The sequence below is a fragment of the Nicotiana tabacum genome, chromosome 11, assembly GCF_000715075.1.
Source record: "Nicotiana tabacum cultivar K326 chromosome 11, ASM71507v2, whole genome shotgun sequence".
Classification (NCBI taxonomy): Eukaryota; Viridiplantae; Streptophyta; class Magnoliopsida; order Solanales; family Solanaceae; genus Nicotiana; species Nicotiana tabacum.
Window position 1 is genome coordinate 78,658,070 of NC_134090.1, and position 8,055 is coordinate 78,666,124.

The following is an 8,055-nucleotide window of genomic DNA, read 5'->3' on the forward strand; positions in this document are numbered from 1 at the left end:
TGATCGGCTCTGGTTTCTTCGCAACAACGGAAGATCCTTTCCCCATCACCACAACTGGCTTGTTGTCTATTCTTTTCAACTGAACTGATGGTTTCACACTAGCTGACTTTTCATTCACTTTGGCTTCACTAGAACGGATCGTCATGACTGCCTATGAGGGCTTCTTAAACTCTGGTCCCTTATGTATCAGTTCAATCATGTTGGCCTCATGAGGTGCTGACAACGAGTTTTGGTTGATATTGGGCGCCTCCGGGGCCTAAACCTCGATTCTGTTTGTGTCAATAAGCTCTTGCACAATAGTTTTCAATCTCCAACATTTCTCAGTATCATGTCCGGGAGCCCCTGAACAATACTCACAGCTCACTGAATGGTCCAGATTTCTAGGAAGGGGATTTGGCATTTTGGCCTCAACCGGGTACAACAGGCCTACCTGTCTCAGTTTTTGGAAAAGAGTGGTATAGGATTTTTCCAACGGAGTGAATGTTTTCTGTTTCTGCATTCTCTCATTTTTGAAAGCCTGGCTTGGGCGTAAGCCGGATCCTATCCTATAAGCCCTCAGGTGTGGATATGTGTTTTGTGGAGCTGGGTATGTGTTTTAGGTAGCCGGCGCACACCATTGCGCGTGAGCTGGAGGCTGGGCATACGTTTGGGCATGATGGACGGAAAAATGTGGCTCTGGTGGTGGATAATAGTGTTGAGGAGGGCCATATGGGGTATACGGGTAATTTGGGTGGTCGGGTCTGGGTTGGTTGTAATAGGGTGAAAGGCTTCTAGACCTGGACCATACTCCGGATTCGACAGTTGCAACCTCTTCTTTCTTCTTCTTCCCAAGCACACCCCCAGTGTCGTTTTGAATGGCTTGGGTGGTTGCTTTGATTGCTGAATAACTCATGATCTTATTGGATTTGAGTCCCTCCTCAACCATGCCTCCCATTTTCATGACTTCATTAAAGGACTTGCCCACTGGTGACACCAAATGACCAAAATAGGTGGGCTCCGAAGCCTGCAAGAAATAATCAACCTTTTCACTCTCTTTCATCGGGGGGTCAATCCTCGCCGCTTGCTCTCTCCAACGAAACCCATAGTCTCGAAAGCTCTCACCGGGCTTCTTCTCGATCTTTGTCAATGACAGTCGATCTGGGATGATTTCAAGATTGTATTGAAATGGACAGGCGAAGGCTTGGGCCAAGTTATCCCAGGTGTACCACCTGCTATGGTCTTGTCTAGTGTACCATTCCAACGCTGATCCGCTCAAACTTTGGCTGAAATATGCCATCAGCAATTCATCTCTCCCTCCTGCTCCTCTCATCTTGCTACAGAATCCCCTTAAATGTGCTACTGGGTTGCCATGCCCGTCGTAAAAATCAAACTTAGGCATCTTGAACCCGGCCGGTAACTGAACATCTGGGAACAGACATAAATATTTATAGGCCACACTTACTTGGCCCCCTAACCCCCTCATGTCTCGGAATGATTGCTCCAGGCTTTTGACCTTTCTGATCATCTCCTCCTGCTCAGGGATTTTAGGCAGCTTCTCGGTGCCTGCCGTGAGATCAAGATGAGGGGTATAAGAGTAGGGTTCTGGTACTTTGAAGGTAGGCTCAGGGGGATAATACTGGTTGTCGTGCGTCTGGAACAGAGGTTCACTGAGGGATCGGTGTAGGGTAGCAGGCGGAGGTGCTACAAAAACGCGTGTGATTGGTGGAGGAGGGTATGAGACTTGTTTGGATGGAGGAGCCTGTGATGTATGAGAAGTGGTGCCTTGGCATTATCGGTATAGTGGCTCCTAAGGCTGAGCCAATGGTGGGATATAAGCGGGGTTAGCGGGATAAACTAGCGGTGGATGCCCCTTCGCCCAGGCTTGGTACATTTCAGCCATTTATTGTTTCAACTTATACATTTCCTCCCTCATTGCATGAACATCCATTTCTTCTACTTCTTTCGATGGGTCAACAATACTCGTATCAGATTCCGCGCCAGTCATGTTCACTTTATCTTTAGACCGGGTGTTGTATGGATGAGTTGCCAAAATGCCAAACAACTAACCACCTACCTGTTCTCACACATTTAGAAAACAATTCCGTTAGCGATTAGGCTTTAACAGATTGGATAAACGCACATTGGGCATGAATGCACCTATACAGTTAACCATTTCTATTATGCATTTGTTCAACCGCGTGCGTCATCCCGGCATTTCCTTAGTTCCAACTGTAAGCTTTCTCTTTTCTTTTTGTTTTCTTTTCTCTTTTCTTTTCTCTCTTTCTTTTCTCCTCTTTTTTTATTTTCCTTTCCTTCCTCCTTTATTCTATTCCTTTCTTGTTTTTCCGCTCTTCTCCTATTTTCATTCATTTTTCCTCGTCTCTCCGCTTTTCCCTTTCTTCTTTCCCTTTCTTTGTTTTCTTTTCTTTACTTGGTTACGTTCGAATCCTACGGAAATTGCCTACGTATCGTGACCTCGCACGAATCAGACCATGCGTAGTTCGTGAAAATAAGTGCAAAAATAAAGGAACAATTTTTTGGGAATTTTTAGATTTTCATTACCACAACACTAAACATTTTGAAATGGAAAATAACGGACTCCAACTAAACTCAAATACAAACTCCGAACATACTTGCATACTTGGATGCAACAAGAAAACAGACTGACAAACAACAAACTCTAGAATGGAAAATACAGACTCGATCTATGAATACATTAGTGCTTCAAAAGTGGGTGCCCACGGGGCATCGTTCGGCCTCGCTGCGAGCTTGGGTGCCAAATCCCTTTCAAGTTGCTCCAGCTCATACATGGTTCGCTTGATATAAATCATCACTGCCGAGAAGAAGGTAGTGCGGGTCATGTCTTCACATGCCCGACATCTCCTAAGGATGGCGTGGGCAATGGTCTCAATCCTGTCTCTTGTTCGACCCTTTTCTATAAGCAATCGTCTTACTTGATTATTGCGAGCCTCCAACATATGAGAATCCTGAAGATGTTGATCCTGCAGCTGCGGTATTTCTTCTTCCATTTGGGCCAGTAAGTCATAGCAGTGTCCACTTTTGGTCTCAAAAGCTTTAGCTTGCTTAGTTGCCTTATCCTCAAGGGTGACCACTTTTCTTTTCAGACTAGCAATGGTCTTTTCATAATCATTCTTTAATTGTTGCATGTAAAGGGTGCGCTCTTCTGTTCTTTTTACCCACTGTGCCCGGAGTCCCGCTATGGTGCCTTCGGATTTTTTCAGCTCATCCCGACACTCACTAATTTCCTTTTTCAGCCCCTTTATCAACCGCTCGTCCGACCGGCTCCTTGGTTGGTTATTGGTAGCTATCCTCATTTGCTAGATTTGGGCCCTAAGCGCTCCGTTTTCTTGGGCCAACCTGTTCTTTTCTCCCTGATCAGCAGCAACTTGCACACTGTTCTCAAATTTCAGAGCTCCAATCTGTTGTTTCAGCTTGCCGATTTCATCCTGATAGCCTTCTTCTTTTGCTAGCCAACCCCATTGTTCTTGTGATGATTCCGTGAAATCCCGGATGTGGGGTCTTTTAGCTGGTCTCTGATGCTCAAGCTCTCTTCTGTACCATGCGAGGTATTCTGGCGACATTTCTCCTTTGGCCCGATCCTGCACACAAGTATCTGCTTGTAGATATTGACATTCATTCCAAATCTCACGGACTTTTGCTTCGGGAATCTGTCCGTCAGGGGTAATCTTAATTACTTGAGCACTAAGATCTTCCTCCCGTGGCACTGTTTGGCATCTCCCGAGTTGTCTGAGAACCCGACATGGAGCATAAGGCTGGATGCTCTTAAGTCCCATCAAAAGAAAATGCGACTTAGCTGCTGGCATGTATATGATTTCTTCAACAGGCAACCATCCCAACGTCCACTGTATCTGACTGTCCGTGAGAGTATGAAAGTATGATATCCATGATATTACTCCTTCAGGCAGACTAACCCCGTCAATCCTTGTGTAAAACTCTCCTATACATGTTTTGTCAGACGAACCATAACTCAAGAGCTGGGAACGGCGGCATAGATGCTCGGTCATCCACATTTGTAGCAACAAGTTACACTCCTCAAAAAAGTTGCCTCCGGCTTTGCAAGCAGTGAGAGCTCGGAAAATGTCAGACACGATCATAGGCGCAAGAGTGCTTTCATCTTGAGTAAGCAAGGTACTGACGACCTCGGCTACTTTTATATCAATATTCTCGTCTTTCCTTGGGAACACCAGGAGGCCCAAAAAGGTTATCATGAAAGCCACCCGTCTGTGCTCATCCCATTTTTGACGATTATTTTTACTGCATAGCTTGATGTCCGTCTTGTTAAACCCTCCCACGTGGTCGTACCTGTCGTATATGAAGCGCAGAGTGCAGAAGCCAGATCTGGATTATGGACTGTCCTGGGTATTTTTAATGAGTCTAAAAACCGATGCACCGTGAAGGCTCTTGGAGCAACCATATATTTTCCTCTTAACGGAATCTCAGCATTTCCGGTGTACCTGACGATTTCCTCCAGAGTTGGGGTGAGCTCAAAATCTGAGAAGTGGAAGACATTGTGCGCCGGGTCCCAACAAGTGACCAACACTCTTATAATATCACCCCGAGGCTTGATTTCCAATAAACCCGTAAGACCTTTCAGATATTTCTTGACTTCGTCTTGTCCTTCTTTGCCTAAATCGTTCCACCATAGCCGCAACTCGAAAGGGATTTTAGTCATTATTGAGAAAGGTTCGTTTTACATCGTGCTCATCCTGCACATTTATTGAAGTGATTTAAGCAAAAACAAAACTTTTATTTGACTCAGAACAAAATTAACTATTTCTTTTTTTTTTTCAAATGTAAAATGAAAGACTCGGTTTTCGAACATGGCCTTTCAGCACTCCCAAGAACGTAGATTATCAGGTTGTGAGAGTCAACCGGTCAAAAATCAAAATGACCAAAAATGGCCGTCTTTGCAAAGTCAGCCTTTTGGTGTCCCTTTTGGGAATATTCAGCTTTTTTTTTTTTGACAAAAACGGCATTACCTAACTTATTTACGACGAAAATTAAAAATTTGATATATATTGTTTTTTGGCTATTTTTTGCAAAGGGGAGGTTGGACCTGATGAGGGTTGCCTACGTATCTCATGCCTTATGAGAATCAAACCTGCGTAGTTCGGGCAAAGAAACTAACTATATTTTTGAAAGCAAGGCTCTTTCTTTCATTTTCCATGGCAAGACAAACTATTTTTTCCTTTTCTATTTTTTGAAAACAAGACAAAATAACGACTCTCCTTCTCCTTTTCATTTTCAACAAACAATAAACAACCTATTTTTCCAAACTAAAACAAAGACTCTTTTTCTTTTCTTTTTCAACAAACAACTTTACAAAAATAAAAGACTCTTTTTCTATTTTTCCTTTGCTTTTTAGTAAAACAAACTATTAAAAATAAAACATTTTCCATTTTCCATTTTCTCAAAATTTCGGCAGAGTTTCGACAGTATTTGGTCATTGGTTTTTCTAAAATAATCAATTAACCCCCTAACTGTTATTTCTCTCTTTTCTATTTTCCTCTTTTTCTCAATTTTCCAACATTCCCGAGATTCAAAAGCTGGACAACATGCTGGTTCGAAACAAATATATGTACAGAACAAGTAGGATGCATCAGGATGGTCTTTTCATTTCAGGTTGCTAGCCCTAGACGGACCCAACCCCTGTGTTGAGTCCCCTAAGTCAAATGCAACATGATGCAATTAAGCGCTCCTACTAGGGATCCGGCATGAAGTCAAGTTATTCTAGGTTCAAAACCTAGGTATGAGTTCTAAACAGTGCACTCGAGCGGACAACCCGAGTCGAGGAGGGGGCAGCATACCGGGGACCCGCGAGATCGTCCGGCTTTGCAACTTATCCGAGCCTCTTTTTTATTTCAGGGCATGACACTAACAGAATAGGGAGTCTCAACCAGTAAGCACATCCCCGGAGGTGAATAGAGAAGGGTGTCGGCACAGTTTATATACAGTTCAAATGATACCAAAGTAGTAACATTTTGCATATTCAGCATAAAACATGTAGGAAAATCAGATATAACCAAATACAACAACTTATCTAAGCTCAAATTATGAACCCTGAATCAGAGATTCTGGGTTCGATCCACAACAGAGTTGTTAGAGCTGTCACACCTCCTTCTTCACTATACCCCGTAAGGGCATAAAAGAGTTTTTCCAATTAAAGAACAATCAGAACGGGATTTATTATTATTATTCAGAGTCGCCACTTGGAAAATTAATAGTGTCCCAAGTCACCGGTTTTGAATCCCGAACCGAGGAAAATTTGACTCTGTATTACAGTCCGCGAACCGGAAATCCGGATAAGAAATTCTGTTAACACGGGAGAAGGTGTCAGGAATTCCCGGGTTCCGTGGTTTTAGCACGGTCACTTAACTGTTGTATTTTTTTTATTTGATTTTAATACATGCTAGCTTATGTGCCTTTTATTTATAAATCGCTTTTATCAGTTATTTTAAAAGAATTGCAACGTCGCGAAAATGCGTCTCGAACCACGTCGCAATCAATGCACCCATGGTTGTTAACACATTTTGACTCCGTTGAGATTTGGATCTGGGTCGCATCAATGCGCACCCGAGTTTAAGAAGGTAATTTTATTAAAATCGTGCTTAAAGAGCCTAACGTAATATTATTTTGAGGAAAGCTGTGAAATTCGCTAAATGGCCCATCCCGAAGTCTAAAGTTAATACAATATCTATTGAGGGCCGATCAATTTGTGGTTTTATTCGGCAAGGCTCGTCTCATCAATTTAAAGACTTCCTGAAGTGAACTATATTTCCATTTTTGTTTGTCTGTAAAAATAACGAAAAGATACTTCCTAATTAGCGCGTTCATGTGTCCTTACTAAGATGCCCAACTAATGGTTTAATGGAGACAACTTAGCCTCATTGAGGCTTGCAGCGTCTGGGCCTTTGGCACCTCATCATTCAATTTTGCCTGTGCTGGAAGGCATTGCCCAGACATGGGCCGCATTCAGACGAGAAGCAGGCCCCAAGTAGCTCAATTAACGTGAGGCCCAACTCGGCTTACTACACGATTGTTCAAATCTACTAAAATGAATTAAGCCAACATAGTTCACAATTCAATTGATGTTCAAATCACTAAATCCCACTACAACTCAGCAAATAGGCTAGCATGTACAAAGATTATTTAAAAAAAACAAAACCTGTTTAACTCCTAATCTCCAATTAATACTTATTATCAGGATCGAATTTGAACATACTTTGAATCTAATTTCAGTTATCAGTTTGGTTTGGACTTAAGGTCACTTTAACAACGTATTTCAATTTGGTTTTGTACGAATGCAGTCAGTCACTAACGTGAATGCACATCACAACTCAAATTAAAATTTCCAATTCAAACTAATCATCAGTTCAAGCTACTTCTGATTGTCAAGATCTAAACAGAGAAATGCTAACATAAATCAAATGCTAACTACAACTGATAACTATAAATTAACAGTCCATTACAAATATAAATTCAGTCAATTCAAATCACTCTTAGCAAAACAGTACTCCAAATTACCACAGTTGATTACAAAAGCAAATGTTGAAATAACTAAAGATGCAACTGAAATTAAGCCTCTATTTCATTTCATTTCTATTGAATGTTAACACGCATCGAGTTCAGGGCATGTACCTGGAATCAGAACAAACAATGAAGCAAAATGGAGGTCAGCTAAAGCAAAAACACTCGAGCAGCAGCTCAGAAATTAATTTGAATCCCCGGCAGCAATCAATGGAGTGTAAAAAAAATAGTCCAGCACAGATTCAAAACCCATAAGTGCTTGAAAATTACGCAGAACTATCAGATCTCTTCGAAACCAACTCAAATGAAACCAAAACCATTTAAAAATCAACCAGAACTCCAGAATCCAAAGCACTCAAGCTCAAACTAGAAGATGCATTGTATTTACTAACAAAACTCGAAATCAACCTAATACTCCATGGGACAGTATTGTTTTTTTTTTTGGTTTTTTGTATTTTTGTCTGTTTTTGTATTTTTGTATATTTGAATTCAAATGCTTATCTGAAA